Source organism: Miniopterus natalensis, chromosome 17 (genome assembly GCF_054644295.1).
Source record: "Miniopterus natalensis isolate mMinNat1 chromosome 17, mMinNat1.hap1, whole genome shotgun sequence".
NCBI classification, from domain to species: domain Eukaryota; kingdom Metazoa; phylum Chordata; class Mammalia; order Chiroptera; family Miniopteridae; genus Miniopterus; species Miniopterus natalensis.
In genome coordinates this window covers 27,009,368-27,026,116 of record NC_142097.1, presented here as the reverse complement: position 1 = coordinate 27,026,116, position 16,749 = coordinate 27,009,368, and the positions used below count along the sequence as shown (strand labels likewise).

The following is a 16,749-nucleotide window of genomic DNA, read 5'->3' as shown; positions in this document are numbered from 1 at the left end:
CGGCGAGCGGGCGGGGGGGGCGGGGGGCGGGATTCCCGGGGCGGCGAGCGGGCGGGGGGGGCGGGGCGGGGCGGCCATGGCAACGGGCGTGGGCCGCGAGGGGACGCGTGAGCCGCCGCTGTCCCCACATTCCGCTGCCGGCCCGCTCGCCGCCCCCGCCGCCTGAATGGCTGCTCTGTCTCGGCCGACACCCGCGCGGGGCTTGTTGAACCCCCAGGCTGCCCGGCTCTGTGGAATTTCCAGACGCGTCTTTGGGACAGGTCCTGGGGGAGGAGGAGGGAGAAATCTGTTTGCACGAAAAGCCAGGCACAAATAACCTTGCTTCTGCTCTCCTTTCTTTTATCCTTTGAATTCTGCCCTGGCCTGTGATGTGGCAGGGCAGTGGCCCCATTGTACAGGTGGCAAAACTGAGGGGTGTGGTCGACTGGCCAAAAGCACCTGGCGAGATACAACTAGCAGAAATGAGAGGGTGCCCATCCCTCCGGTGCCAGCCCTGGAGCGAGGATCTGGAAAACCCTTCGTGCCCGGGCTCGGAACTTGAGGGGCCAGTCTCCCTCTTCTGCCTGCACCCTCGGGTGTGGAAACGGCAGGCTTCGGGGTCTCCACACCCTTAGGGCGAGAGGACCGAGGCCCCGGATCTTGTTCTGAGCTCCGTGGCTTCCTCTTGCAGGATGAGGCCCCCCTCCCCCCTCCTGTCTTCTCCCCATATTCCTCTTTTCCTGCTTCTTTAGGATCAGAGGCCAAAGATCAATAAATACTCCTATTTTCTCATTAATAAATCTCACTAAAGACCACTTGAGTGTTCTCACTGGTGAAACTTGGGCAAGCCTCTTCGCCAGTCTGGGCCTCAGTTTTTCCATCTGTATGAGAGGGGCTATTAACCCCTCATAAGCCTTCCAGCACACACATTCCAGGATTCTAATTCACATACTTTCTCTGCAGGCAACAGCCTGCCATAGGGATTTAATTTTCTTCCTTTTCTCCGTATTGTAATTATACTTGCCTCCCTAGCACCTGTGCTCATAGCATTACTCAATAAAAGGTTATTAAATAAATATAGAGATATACCTTTGCCTGTCCCCTTTCTCCCAGCAAGTTCTTAATGATGACCAAAAGCAAGAAAAGAAAAATAAGTGGGATGATCCACCCTGTCCAAGTATCTCTGCACCACGCTGCGCCATGAGGAGCCTCCTCTGAGGCTGGTGGGGCAGCAGAAATATTTCATTCCAGAAGCTGGGCTTGAATTTGATCTCTGCCTCCCGCTTACCTTTGGCCAGTCACCTTTTTGAACCCTTGCAGTCTTAGGTGTTCCCTGGCCTGTGGCTATATCACTAACAATGGCTCCCATTTTACAGATAACAGAAACCGAAGAAGTGAAGTGACTTGGCCAAGAGCACACCACAAAATACAAGGTGGTAGGCGCAAGGCCGTTTCCTCATTTGTTCGTTGAGGATAACGGTAATGCCTGTTTTACAGGAGTGTGGAAGCTCAGCTGGAATAGAAGGAAGCCGGTTTGGAAGCTACGAGCTGCTGCTGTTGGATCCTGCAGCTGTAGCAGCAATGCTGATGCCTGGCATGAGGCTGTGAGAAGTGTTCTCTCCTTAGGCATTTGCGTTTGGTTAGTAGACAGGGCTGGACATAGGCACTGGGTACACAGCGAACAACACATGCCTTTTCCTTGGAGGAATTGACACTGGAGGTAAGGGACACCAGATTGACATAACACCTCTGGGCAGCTTTCATAAAGTATGAAGCGCTGATGTGGGGGCCCCTGCTTCTCCGTGTGTATTGGGTTTATTGGTCTGTTTGGCTTTGCTTTGTTTTAACATCTCTGGCATCCTTGGCATCTCCCTAAGGGAAACATTCATGGTTCAGGACCTTCACCAGCTTGGGTGACACACTAAGGGAAATGTTTATTGGGTGACTCTCTGTCCCCTTCTCTTGGGTGTCTCTGGGTCACTCTGTGGGACCCTTCCCAGGCCTCAGAAATAGGTCTCCTGGCTTTCCCTGTGGTTCAGCTTCAGTCTGCAGTGTGCACACAGCAAGTGGTCCTGTTTGGGGTGTTTGGTGTTCTACCTTGTACCTGAATAATGCTCTAAATGTTTGAAATTTATTTTCTCAAATAAATGTACATTTATTATGTATATGGTTAAAGTGTACATGCAGGTGGTACAAAATTCAAAACGTATAAAAGAGAATAAATAAGTGATAGGTAAGTTCCGCCCTCACATGCCCTCAAGCCTCCTGATTCCCCTCCCAGAGGTAACCACTCTTACCAGTTTGTTATGTATCCTTTCAAAAATCAAATATTCTTTTTTAGGAATTTTCAAAAAGCAGTGTTTGTCAAGTTGTGGTCTACAGACCACCCAAGTCAGAATCACCACAGTGTCTGCTCTCAGGTCACAAACATTAAAGCTGGAGGACAGTGCTTTAAAGAATTTGACAGCTCTCATCCTGCGGTCGGAAAGATATTTCCATATGTTCCTATTTCTCGGTGAGGAGGCTGAGGCCAGGCCTGGTCAAATAATGCCAGGTCTAGAACCAGAGTTTTCAACACTTTCAGCTACACCAATATTTTGCAGACTGTGTGTGTCCTTAGAAACAAATCCATTTTTGAAATGAAATCACAACTGTAAATACATGTGAAATAAAAGCAGAGGTCTTCCTCCTGTTGAAGTGGGGTGTGGTAGAGGGAACTTAGGGAGCCTTCTTGGAACCCTGGAGTGACTTCCTAGAGGTGACAGGAATTTGTTATTCAAATGGTCAAATCCAAGGTGGGAGAAGGGAACCAAAAGTTCCTGCTCAACTCTCTGTGAGCCCTGGATCCCCCCCCCCCCCAAACTCCAGCTCACGGAGGGCTGCTGTAAAGAGAAGGCTGCTTGGAGCCCCCCCACCAAGAAAAGTGGCCTGCTTTGAGCATGCACATCTTCCTCAAGTCAAGGAAGATGGAGACCTCAGATATTTATTGCCCAGGGCAATAAACTCCAAGCAATTTTATTTTATTGTTTTTATTCTCACCAGAGGATATTTTTTCCATTGCTTTTCAGAGAGTGGAAGGGAGAGAGAGAGAGAGAGAAACATCGATGTGAGAGAGAGACATCTATCGGTTGCACACACCCTGGGATCGAGCTTGCTACCGAGGTATGATGTGCCCTTGACTGGACTCGAACCTGAGACCCTTCCATCCTCAGGCCGACGCTCTAACCACTGAGCCAAACCTGCCAGGGCCAAGCAGTTTTAAACTAGTCCCTTCTTCCCATGGCTTTCATCATAGCTGGAGAGAGAAGTATAAAAAGAAGTCGTAAGGACATTAGGCAGGTAAAGGCAGGTAGGCAGGCAGGTAAGTCATCTCTGGACATGGGGGAGCAGGAGGAGGCCTGGGGTGGAGAGGCCAGGGAACGCTGGAGCTGGGCTGGGCAGAAAAGGACTGCAGGGGACACTGCCTTCCAGGGATGCTGGGCCACTGTCCCTGGAGATGCGGTTCAGGCAAATCGGGACCTGAACCCTACCCCCCGCTTAATTAGACTAACTGGCTTGAGGTACTTGAGATAGAGTTTAGGAAGATCTTTGAAGCAAAGGCTTCCATCCTTCAAACCTGCCTCTCCATAAATCTTAGCTCTGTCCACCCTGCCCCCACCCCCCAACTCCGTGGCCCCTGGGCCACTCTACTCCACCCGCCATCCACACACTGGCCTCCTGCTGCGTGCTCCCTCGGCCAGAAGGCTCTCCCCTGATATATCTGCACAGCTGGACCCCTCACTGTGCCCACACCTTCTCAGGGAGGCTTTCTCCAACTGCCCTTGAGTAAATATCTCACCTCCCCCCCTCTCAACACCCTCCCTGCTTTATGTTCTCCATGACATATATCACTCTTTGGCATTCTATGTATTTACTTGGTTGCCTCTCCCGTTAGAAGTGAGACCCATGAGGGCAAAAATCATCTGTGCTTCTGGTGCCTAAAATAGCCCCAGACACATAGTAGGCACATACTGGGCATTTGTCAAATGAATGAGTGCATGAGTGACTCCCTCTTAGTAGACTCCCTCTCCAAAGATTCCGCCCTAGGATGGAGAGGGGTGCTCCCGATGGCCAGGAGCTTTGATTTTGTGGACAACTGTAGGAGCCAGTATGTCCTGGTGCAATTTCACCACGCTGCAAGCAGTCTTCACAGCGTCATTTTAAATCTCACCAGAAGGTGCAGGTGCCAAGTTGAACCGGCTCCTCTGGGGAAAGTAGGAGATGGGCCTTGGAAAGGGGCCACCACAGGGCTTGGGAGGAGCAGGTGGAAGGCGTGGTCTCCTGCTCCCTGCGTGGTGCTTGGTCACCACAGACACTGAGCCAGGGCCTGAGAGAGGAGGCCGTCATGCATTTTGGGAATGTCAGTGAGCCTGCTGGCCAGGCATCCCCTCCTTCCCCCGACCTCAGTGCCCTTAACCTGCCCTTGGCTCCTGAGATGAATCAGCAAGTTCCAGCCTCTGGGGTTCATTGCGACACTTCCCCTGGGACAGATTAGAGGATCTTGCACGACATTAAGAAACACATGTAGGAGGGCAGAAGGCTCAGAAAGCCTGTAGCCTGAGACAGGGTCAGCCAGGGCCAACCAAGCCTGCGTGTCTGTGTGGAGAACTCCAGCCAGGGGACAACTGGTATCGGGAACTTGGGGATGGGGGTCCGCAGCCTGAGTTGCAAATCAGCCAGCGTCCGATTTGAAGCTCTTCCCAGAACATCACGCTGTCCCCGTGTGATTCGGACAACAGCCCCGGGAGGCTGCTACAGAGCAAGAGACAAATCTGTGTGGTAGATGAGAAACCCAGCGAGGCGAAAGCTGCAAACAGGTTCCCTGACTCGGGAGCCCAGTTTTGGGAGGCAGACAAACCTGGGCTCTCGTCCTAGGCTTGCCACTCACGAGCTCTGCTTGGCATGTACTGGGCCTCTATGGGCCTCTGTTTCCTCATCTATAAAATGGGGATGATAATGGAGAGCTGTGAGGGTGAACTGAAGGGATGGATGTTACAGCTTAGAGCACTGCCTGACACATGGCTGCTGACGGCATGCCTGCCCTTCTTCTTTTACAGCGTCTCACACTCCTTAAGGGAAACACCCGCAGGACCGCGTGCTGATGGAGCACCTCCTCTGGGGTCGCCTTTCCCTCCCCTCACCACCCTCACCCCGGCCAGAAGATCACACTGGGCTGGTTCTCTCCCAACCCCCAGGAGCCTCCCTGTCACCACCTGACCCCACCTCAAAGCTGCCAGCTGCCTTGGCCAAGGATGAATGGCATCCCCCACTGGTGTGTGGCCACCGCCTCTGCCTGTGGCAAGGACTGGAGCCAGGACGTGCCTGGCAGGCTGCCGGCGCTTGCTTGGTAGGATGCCCCGACACGCCCTCTGGCCCCTCTATTCTGGGAGCTGTAATTTAGACAGCCTTCCCAGCCCAATTGCTATCTGTGGCAGCAGTCACCGGTCCTGAGGGCCCTGCCCACCCTCCTCCCCGCTAGACTGCTTTTTCATAAACAGCTCCCAGGCTGCCCTGTTATCTTGGGCGCCGTGGCTCTGGGGAGGAGGCCCTGCCACCCTGGAGATACAAATGACTCTTCAATCCTGGGGGAAGCCGGCCTGATGTGGGCAGGGGCGGGGTGAAACCCTCACCCACGAGAGCCCAGTATAGCAGCCCTCAGAGCCTGACCCTGAAGTCTACTGGGGTGGGGTGAGGTGCAGAATAGAGGAGAGCCTGTCATTATCCCCCCCAACACCCCCGGGACTGGGTCAGCCTGGGTCATAGTCTCCGCGAAGGCGCCCGCCTCAGCTAGGCATGCTCGGCCACAGGGCCATGAAAAGCCCAAGGAGGGCGCGGGGCGTCAGTAACAGCAACAAAAGAGAAGTTTCTAAAAAGTAAATGTGACCCTGTCACTCTCTAACTCCAGCCCTTCAGGGTTCCCCATGATCCTTGGGGATGAAGCTCACAAGACAATCCTCTGCCCTTTCTACCGCTTCTCTTATCTCAAGACTTTTGCACAGGCTTTCCCTGCGCCTGGACACAGTTCCCTTCATCTACCTCCTACTCAGCCTGCAGGTCTTGGCATAAAAGTCACCTCTCATGGAGCCGTTCCCTGACATCACCACCCACGCACATTCTCCCCGGACTTGCCCCTGGGCTGGGAGGCGCGTCCCTCCCAGGTTCACCAGAAGCACGAGGTCCCTGCCCATGCGCCTGTATGTCTCCCTTGCTGACTAGAAACGCTCCCAGGGCAGGAACTCTGCTCACATTGTTTCTCTAGCACCTGGTCCAGGCCTGGCATGCAGTAGGTGTTCAAGGAAAATTTGAGAGGACACATTAATGAATAAATGAATGACTCCTCTGCCCCTTCCAGATGAGCGGGTCTCTTGGGGGATATTTGCTACTTTGTGCCCTTCATTTTCCCAGAAAGACTTGGCTTCAGGGTTCTGTCCCTTTGCCCTCCAAGCGTAATGTCAGGTTTGCTGCACTGTCTGTCCATCTGATCTGGAAAATATGGTTGCTATGGCTATGAGCCTGCTGGTGGGGAGCCCACGGAGCTCTGAGAATGCTCCGTGGGACAGCAAGGCATCCCTGGGTTCAGCGTGAGGAGGGCACAGAGAGAGGGAGTCCTCAGGCCATGAGTCACTTATAAGCAACGGATCTGTTACGGAGACGCAAGGCAGGTGTGCATGCCGAATGCAGGGCAGCTTCTTTTGGCACTTTCTGCTGTGATACGGGGATACACTATGTATTTTGCTTGCTCCAAAGTGCAGAAAATAACCTACAACTACAGCAGCGAGGCTGGAGTTCGATTATCCTGTTAGCCCTACAAATATTGGAGGGCATCGAAATTTTAGTCTTTCTGCAGCCAATGTGCATTTCCTTTATCATTTCTCTCATCCTGCAGTTTCACTTGAATTTGTCCCAGATCACCCGGAGGCTGGGAAAATCTGGCCACCGCATCTGTTTCCACCTCCTGAGCACATGAGGCTCACTCCTAAGAATACAACCATGGAGCCAAGGTTGAGGGCCCAGCCTTTTAGGGAGAGAACAAGGGAGCAGTGGGGGCTCAGCACCCTGCCTCCCTGCTCCTGGAGGTTACATCATGAGGTGGCCAAAGCCAGGCCATGTGGCAAAATATACACAGTGCCCTCTCTGGGTGGGTCACATGATCCAGACATACTCTCATCTCAAGGCCTTAGCACTTGCTGTTCCCTCTGCCTGGATGCTGTTCCCCTCAGATTTCTATAGACCTCACTCCCTCAGGTCTTTGTTTAACTGACCCCTTTTCAGGCAGACCTTCCCTGGTCACCCTATTTAAATTGAACTCCCCTAGATTTCACCCCATTTCCCTGTGTTATTTTTTTCCACAGCACTTACTGCTATCTGACACACTGGGTTCTTTCCCTCCCTCCCTCCCTCCCTCCCTCCCTCCCTCCCTCCCTCCCTCCCTCCCTCCCTCCCTCCCTCCCTCCTTTCCTCCCTCCCTTTCTTCCTTCCACTGTGTGCCTCCTTTCCACAGGACGTAAGAACCATGGCAATTGTGTTTACGGACCTAACTCTGGTTTAGTTTTCTATTACTATGTAATAGATTACCCTAAAAATTTAGCAGCTTAAAACAAGCATCGGAAGATCCCTCATTGGTTGGGGACGGGCCTCAGGTCTGCAGGCTGCCGGCCAGGGCTTCAGTTCTGTTCCCTGCGGGCCTCCCTAGAGGGCTGTCCACAGCAAGGCAGCTTGCTTCCCCTAGAGCAAGTGATCCCAAACGGAGGACAACAGGAGAGTGAGAGAGCACCTGGGACAGAAGCCACCATCTTAGAGCCTATATTGGAAGAGATGTACCTTGGGGACTGCACGAAGGCGTAGACACCAGGTGCAGACATTGAGGCCACCTTGGAGGCTGGCTACCCCAACCCCCAACACACCTCTGGCGCACAGAAGATGCTCAAGCCCTGGCCAGAGTGACTCGGTTGAGTGTCACCCTGTGCACTAAAAGTTCTCTGCTTTGATTCCATTCAGGACACATGCCCAGGTTTCAGGTTCAGTCCCCAGTTTGGGTGCATCCGGGAGGCAGCCATTCGATGTTTCTCTCTTGCATTGGTATTTCTCTTTATCTCCCTCTCCCTTCCTCTCTCTAAAATAAATAAAAACATATTTTTTTAAAAAAAGAGATGCTCAAGAAATAGCTGTGGAAGGAAAGAAGAAATGATCTCAGCCTACTGTGGGCTTCAGTTTCATGGGGAGCTAACAGACCTGACCACTGCCCCTCCCTGAAGGATGTGAAACATTCAGCTTTCTCCAGCCGCCCACCCTGCCCCCACAGTGCCCTTATAATTCAGCTCCACCTCTTTCCAGCCGTGTGAACTTGGGCAAGTTCCCAAACCCGCAGGCCTGTTGTGGGGATGAAAGCCGTGAGGGTGTAAGCACCACAGTGTCTGACACACACAAGCCCTCCAAGCGTGGGCACCACGGGCAGTACTGTGTGGGGGTGTGGGTGGGTGTGAATGCGTGTGTATGTGTGTTTCTCTATGTTTGATTTTCCCAGAGCAGTGGCTGCAAGGAGCTGTCCAACGCTGGTCATGTGGTCCAGGCACCAGGTTTATCCCTTGGGCCAGAGGTGGTCATGTGCTGAGGCCTCAGCCACCCAGTCAGGCAGGAGAGACTGATGAGCCTCGCCCTGCCGTCCTTTCCCTCGAAGCAGTATGTGTGACACCAATGCTTAGACGTTTCCCAGGGCCGGGAGGGGAGGGGAGCCAGAGTCGTGGAACCTTTTGAAAGTTTACATGAAAAATGCAAATTTGTACATAAACACACACAAAAGTATATATAATAAGCTCAGGACCTTCAGGATGGACCATAGCTTCCAAATGCTAGCACCAGATTGTGGCCTCCTTAAAGGCAATGACTAGGGCTTGTGTCTCCAGAAAAAAAAAAGAATATATGCATGAAGGAATGAATGAAAAAGAATGAAAGAATCAAATAACTGCCAAAAAAGCCAGAATCTTTTTTTAAATATATCTTTATTGATTTCAGAGAGAGGAAGGGGAGGAGAGAGAGAGAGAAACATCAATGATGAGAGAGTCCTTGATCGGCTGCCTCCTGCACGCCCCCAGCTGGGGATCGAGCCCACAACCCGGGCATGTGCCCCGACTGGGAATTGAACCGAAATCTCCTGGATCCTAGGTCGATGCTCAACTGTTGAGCTACTTCCAGCTGGGCAAAGGCCAGAATCTTGACATTTTTGCTGGTTAGCAGTACATTGTCTCCACTAGAATAATTGCCTCCAGAAAGCTGGCTGGTTTCAAAAGACCTGTATTCAAGTTTTGCTTTAGCCACCTTACTAACTATATGACCTTGGACTTGTCACCCAGCCTCCCTCAGCTCCATTTGCCTCATCAGGAAATTAATGTGAATCACAGAGAGTGTTTGGTAAGCTACAAAGCCCAGTAAAAACTGAAGTACTCAGAACATGAAGGACTCTTATTCTGGTGGGTGCAATATCCGGATTGGCAAAAGGAATGGAATTATCTTATCCACCTGCCCTCCAGGCCCTCCCTCAGCAGACAGGCCTTAAGGATGGGAAGATTCCTGGGCGGGGCAGTTTGCTCAAAGGAAGGTAAAAACAAGCTGAGCTGCCAGGGCTGTCCTTAGCCAGCATATCCACAGTCAGTTGGCCAAGTTATCACACAACTGAGGTTGGGAAGGCTTGCTCCGGGTTCATCCCAAGCGTAGGCCCACAGCCTACCCAAGTAGACTAGACTGAGAATTCTGCAGTCATTCAGGCGACAAATAATTATTGAGCAGCTACCCTAGATCAAGGCCTGTGCTAGGTGCTGGGGATACTATGGTCCCTATCCTCTTGGAGCTGACAGTTTGATGGGAAGCAGATATGATTAATCACCGATAAATACAGGGTGCTCTGCATGCAGATGTGTAATGGGAAGTTCTGATCTTGGGGAAGGGTGGGCAGGACAAGTTTCCTTTTAGAAGTGACATATGAGCTGAACCCTGAACTCAATGAGGGGCCACGGATGGGGTGGGAAGTACTCCGGGCAGAGTGTGTCACAGTGTCTGACACACAGCAAGTGCAAAGGGCCTGTGGTAGCACATTTGAAAATCTGAAAGAAGGCTAGTGTGCTTAGAGCACACAGAGTAGAGTGAGAAGGAGAGGGATGTGAGATGCAGTTAGAGAAGTGACCCGGAGTTTGTGGCAGACAGAGACTAAACTACCTTGTTCCCTTTCATGTAACATTTGCAAAGACTAAGGAACTGGAGTGGCAGATTTCAAATCTCTGAATAGCTGTTTCACAGGAGGGTGCCTCAGGTGGAATGGAGTGAAGAAATAAAATGGAGTCACTGTAGTCAAGCTGCTAAATTACGAACATCAAGTAGGTTGGGGCATGAGGAAATGATTCTTTTTTTTTTTTTTAATCCTCACTGAGGATATTTTTTCCATTGCTTTTCAGAGAGAGTGGGAGAGAGAGAGAAATATCGATGTGAGAGAGACACATCGATCGGTTGCCTCCCCCACGCGCCCCAACGCGAGCAGGGGCGGGGGATCGAGCCTGCAACCAAGATATGTGCCCTTGGCCTGAATCGAACCCACGACCCTTCAGGCCGCAGGCTGCCACTCTAACCACTGAGCCAAACCGGCTGGGGCAAAATGATTCTATTCTTGTTTTCACTGTAAATTTAAGTGTTTTAACTTTGCAGTCCTGTGTCAATGCCTGGATTTATATCACACGTCCAGGTGACTCTCTGGTTACCCCCCTGAAGGACTCAGGAAAGATTGCTCAGGTCTCCAGACCGCCTGACACCCACTGTCCAGCCCGCCGGTCACCTAGAGGATTTCCATCTCAGACCAGTCTAGAGGTGAAGAGGGCAGGGCTGATTCTTCTCAGAGAATGTGCTTGTTACCGTAAGAACTCAGCTTTTTTTTTTTTTTCCTGCTTTGGAACAAAGCCTCCAGGCTCTTTTTTAGTTCTGTGGACACTCAGGAGCCAAATGAGAGAAAATACTCCAGCAAGTAGGTCTGAGTCCGACAGAAAGGACTTGCTGGCCCGAGGGGAGGCGGGGGGCTTGCTGTCTGCCTCGCCTGTGTCTGCAGAAAGGGGTTTTCTCGTTCATTCTCCTCTCTGCCCCGGTCCCTCTGCCATATTACTCCTCTTATTGAGGGAGGACAGTAGACAGTTGGATTTCTTAAAAAACGAAATCCAACCAAGTAAATGTGAACATCTAATTGGCTTTCTGAAGCCATTCATGAATCGGGCAGCTTCCCACCTGGCGACTAGCAGGGCACTCCCAGGAGTCATACAAATGGAAGGCTTACAAGAAGAGTGGGGCAAGAGAGCTTTTAACAAAAGAAGAGAAAGGAATATTTTGGTGTTGGGACATCTTTTTTTGTGGTGAAGAGAAAGGGAAGGGAAGGGAAGGGAAAGGGAGGCCAATTGCCTCTTCTTTCATGGGGCATGGAGAGGACCACGGTGACAGATCACCTTACTGGTGCTTGACCAGAAAATTCCAGACTGCTTGATTAAGATTACATTTCTGGGAAAGGTTGAAACTGCAGTGAGGTCAGGTATGCGGTCATTTGGGGCCTGTGGTTTTTCTCTTTAACAGCTATGACCAGGTAAGTCTGTTTTATGGACAGGGCTGGAACCGGGGACGGCAGGGAGGGGAAGATGCAGATAAGGGTCGTCTCAGGCTGTACAGGAGAGAGGTGGAGAGGAAAGGGGAGGGGACAGACCGCACAGCCAAGAGCTGGAGCTGGGGTGGGACAGGAAGGAGAGTGGTCAGGACAGGGCATCTCCGTGTGATCATGAGCGTCCTCTTTACGCTGGAGGCACCTCAGGTCCCAGCTACCTCACCAGCTGGACAAGATAGAATTGCCCTGGTGGTCACCTGCAGAAAAGATCTGCTGGTGGTTCTTGCTGACACTCTTTTGGGGAGGCCTGTTTGCTTGTCTGGGCCCCCTCTCTAGACTGTAAGCTCCTTGAGGGCAGGGTCTGTGTTGTGATCAATGTCTTATCTCCCACTGCCTGATGCAGTTAATAGCTGTTGAATGAATGAAAGCACAAACAAAGGGCCGCTGTATTGTAGAGATGACTTGGAGCGCAGGACACCGCCCACAGCTACTGATGGGGCCCGGCTCTGAAGATCTGAGTCTTGATCTATGTTATCAGATGGGCGGGACGGCATGGGGGGGCAACTCAGAACCCAGACACTTCGCCTTTCCAGCGGAGACAGCCTCCGCACCACAGCATGCCTCTCGCTAAGGATCTCCTCCATTCCTCTCCAGGGGAGTAGAGGAAACACAGGAAGAACCACCTTCGTGGATGCGAAAAGCCCAGGACGCTATAAATCCACCACTGTCTTTAGCCCTGCACAAACGGTGCTTTTGTGTGTCGGCTGCTCCCCTGTCCTCTCCCAGCCTGCAGGAGGAAAAGCAAGGCTTACAGAGGGTGCTCCTTCAGAAGGAGGCTGCACTACAAGCACCCCGAATCACGGTGAGTGGGGAACCATCCCAATAAACACATTTTGCATTAAAAAAAAAACCAAAAACCCAGACACTTCAAAGGCAAGCCATGTGATGTTCTGGTTAAAAACGCTGCTCTGAGCCAGTTGGGCTCAGTGGTTAGAGCAGCAGCCCGCAGACTGAAGGGTCCCGGGTTCAATTCCGGCCACGGGCACGTACTTAGGTTGCAGGCTCGATCCCTGGCCCCGGTCTGGGCACGTACGGGAGGCAACCAATCGATGTGTCTCTTTCACATCCATGTTCCTCTCTCTCTCTCCCTCCTCCCTTCCACTCTCCCTGAAAAAGCGATGGAAAAAATATCTTTGGGTGAAGATTTAAAAAAAAAACACAAAACACGTTGCTCTGAAAAACGACAAAAGGAAAAAAGTAGCTCTGCAACTTCCTAGCTCCGCGATCTTGGACAAACCACATTGTCACTTTGTGCCTCATTCTTGTCATCTGTAAAATGGGAGAACTCATCAGTCACAGGGTTAATGTTTGAATGAAGAGAGCTGAGCCTTTTGGAACACTGCTTGGCACACAGGAGGTGCTCTGGAGACAAGGGATTTGTGTAGCCTTGGTCCCTTACCCAGCACAATGACTTAGGCCCGGAGCACCCTACAGCAGATCTTACAGAACTGCCTGAACAGGGACATCCTCGGTGGCCTTTTGCGTAAGCCCACCCACATCAGCCACCAGATCACCAAAGGCCCTTTGTCTTCTGCAGACAGAGAAGTGGAGACTTCAACATCGGGGCCGACAGCCATTTGCTACACAGCATGCTTGGGCAAGGTGCTTTCTCAAATGTCCCCAAGCTTCTGCTTTCTCATATGTACAAACAGAAATACTAAAACCCATCTGCTGGATTGCTCTGGGGATTAGGTGCCCGGCACCCAGTTGGTCCTTCCTCAGGTAGACAGACTTGGGCAGATCTGCCCCTCCCTCTCGCCCTTGCCTCCCCCCCCTCACCTCCCCACCAGGCCGATTGGAGAGCAGGAGGCCACATTCCTGGACTCCTGGCCTCCCTGACTCTAACACCCAAACCTCGGGTGAGAGTCACACCCTCTGTGAAGACCAGCTAGAGAGCTCCATTCCTGGCTGCTTGAATCAGAGTTCATCAGGAACTTCTGTCCCTGTCACCTCAAGCTGGATCCCGTCTCCGCAAGCTCCCTGCCAGAATGACTGACCTGAGTCCTAAAGTGAACCCCACAGGAGAAGAAGTCCTGCAGCCTGAGTGCTGGGTAGAGGCCTCAACCTGCTGAGGGCTAGGATGGGGTTTGGATGTGGGATCCCCATTCCATTTCTGTCCCCATCTTTAGGCACATGGCTGATGATCCAACTTACTCACTGGGACAATGAAAGGGGAAAGTTTATAGACAGAGTCGTATCCTGAAAGTTTAGTGTAAGCACTAGCTGGTTTTGCTCAGTGGTTAGAGCACTGGCCTGCGGACTGAAGGGTCTTGGGTTCAATTCTGGTCAAGGGCACCTACCTCAGTTGTAGAATCAATCCCCCGCCCTGATCGGGACAAGTGCGGGAGGCAACCAATTGATGTGTCTCTCTCACATCAATGTTTCTCTCTCTCTCTCCCTCCCACTCTCTGAAAAGCAATGGAAAAAATACCCTCGGGTGAGGATTTTAAAATAATAAAATAATGTGCTTTTAAAAAAATACCTGTGTGCAGGGTCTATATGTCTATATGCTAGAGGCTAGAGGGAAATTAATAAATAAAACAGCCTGGCCCGTGTGGCTCAGTTGGTGGAACATCATCCCATGTACCGAGAGGCTGCCGGTTTGATATTTTGCTCTCACAATCGATTTTTCTTTCTCCCTCTCCCTTCCTCTCTCTCTAAAAATAAATTAAAATATTTAAAATAAATAAATAAATAGAACATGATCTCCGCCCTCATGTTGCTTCCGGGCGAGTAGGGGTGGCGGACACTGAACATGAGGGATGGTGTAGGTAACACTTAAGGCAACCAGGTTGGAAGCCCGGCTCTACCATTTACCAGCTGGGTGACCCTGGGCCAGCTCAACTCTCTGTGCCTCGATTTCTCAACGATAAAATGAGCCATACACCAAAGTCATAAGATGGTGAGGATTACATGGACTGATACATGGGAAAATATTTACAGCTCCTACTATGTGCTCTGGCAGCACACATGTGATTAGTGTACTAAAAAGAGCGTTGGGGTGTATAACAGGTCAAGAGATGATGTCAAGGCTGAGCTGGACCAGCAAATGGGACAGGCGTGTTCTGAGGAGGGAGGTCCCAAGGAAAGAGCAGGATGTGGTGGTGAGCTGGAAGAAATGGTGAAGCGTGAAGACAGGCCTGAGGTGAAGTGAAACAACAAGCCAGTTTCAGGAGCTGGGCACTGGGAATTACTGTCAAGAGTTTTTAGGATCAGGTTGACAGCTTTAACGCATTTGTTTCCCTTTGCATATGTGGAAATGAGACAGGCTAGTTAGCCAGGACAAGCAGACTAGGGAAACTGAGACAGTTAAACAGAAGTTTGCAGCCATTTGGAAAATCTAGATGCCAAGCAGTAAATCTATCTAGTAAATCCTATCTCCCCTAAACCAAAGACACTTAAGAGTAAACCACAGGGTAAATAGCTAAATAGCTTAAATCACCCCACTCAGAGAGACAGAGAGCAGAAATCCAATTAGTGCCAATTACCAACCACACCCAAGGGCAGATGAAGTTAAGGAAATAAACCTCATTTTGGTACATCAGCATAAAGCTGATGAATATTCTATTGAGAGACTCCCCTAAGACTCTCCTAAACATCCAGCCTTTAAAACCCCTCAAAAAGAAGGCCTCAGCAGGCTCTCTCCCTCTCTGGAGCATGCCCACGCCTTCCCCTCCCCACCCTTTCCCCACAGGCCTGCATCTCCAAAACTCCAAGGGACCCCACGAGGCTTGCAGCCAGGGCAGCAATGAGCAGTGGCAGTTCATCCCGTGCTAATCCCCTGAACCTGTCCCCAAGGCCCCCTTTTCTTTTCTCTGACTTCTTAGTGAACCAAAGTAGACCAGCCTAGGCTCATTTTGCCAGCCCTTCCTTGTTTCACTGTCCCCAGCTTTAATAAACGACCTCTAAAATTCACATGCATTCGTGTCATGAAATTTTACCTGCACAAAGTCAAGAACCCACACATGGGCTGGCCCTAGGCAGGCCCACTCAGGGCCAGGTCCCCCTTCTGGTAACAAACCTGTGCCCTGTTGAAGACTTGTACCCCCAGCCCCTGGCACAGAGATTAGGGTCATTCCTTGCAGACCCTCACTTCCTCTGGTTTCCAGCCCCACTGGCTTTCAGATCACTCAGGGCCTTTAAATTTGCTGGCTGTCTTTAAGGAGTGGAGCAGGGGAAACTTAGGGAGGACTTAAGGTAGGACTGTTACCAGCAAGACGAGACCTCGGTTCTTGTGTTCTTGAAGATTTCAATCAAGACACAAAGTGTAGAAAAGCAAGCAGGAATTTATTGGCCGCAGCAAAAATACACTTGGGACAGTGAAACAAGGAAGGGCATAGAAGAAGCCACAGGAGAGCCCAGGCTGGGCGGCTTTGGCTCATGGGGGAGTCAAAGAGAAGAGAAGGGGGCCTTGGAGGCAGGTTCAAGGGGTTAGCCTGGGATGAGCTGCTGCTGCCCACTTGCCCCCCTGATTCCAAGTCTCATGGGGGCCCTTAGCGGTCAGGGGATATGTGCCTGTGGGGGAAGGGGAACGGAATGGCATGGGTGTGCTCCCTGGAGGGAGAACTTGCTAGGACCTTCATTTTCAGGGGTTTGAAAGACTGGGGGTTTAAGGGAGGTCTTAGGGGCGGATCAATAGAATATTCATCAGCTTTAATGGCAAAGTACCAAAATGAGATTTATTATCTTAATTGCCTCTCCTTGAATGGCACTAATTGGATTTCTGTTATCTATCTCCCTGAGTAGGGTGATTTAAGCTACTTACCCTCTGGCTGGGGAGGAGAAATGCTACTTTTTTTAAAATTCTCACCTGAGGATATTTTTCCCATTGCTTTTCAGAGAGAGTGCCAGGCAGAAGACGAAACATCGGTGAGAGTGGCCTCCCGCATGCTGTTGGCCTGCAACCACTGCCAACCAAGGTAAGGGCCCCTGGTTGGATTGGAACCCAGGACTCTTCAGGCCACGGGCTGATGCTCTAACCACTGAGCAAACTGAGTAGGGCCCATTTATTCTTAAGTATCGTTAAGAGTTTAGGGAAGGTGGCTGCG

General features: G+C 51.2%; 1 pseudogene; it reads left to right on the top strand.

Annotated features, from left to right (window-relative positions):
• Positions 1–12,258: 12,258 nt before the first annotated feature.
• On the top strand, positions 12,259–13,773 carry LOC148091271 (small ribosomal subunit protein eS27 pseudogene; annotated as a pseudogene).
• The last annotated feature ends 2,976 nt before the right edge of the window (positions 13,774–16,749 follow it).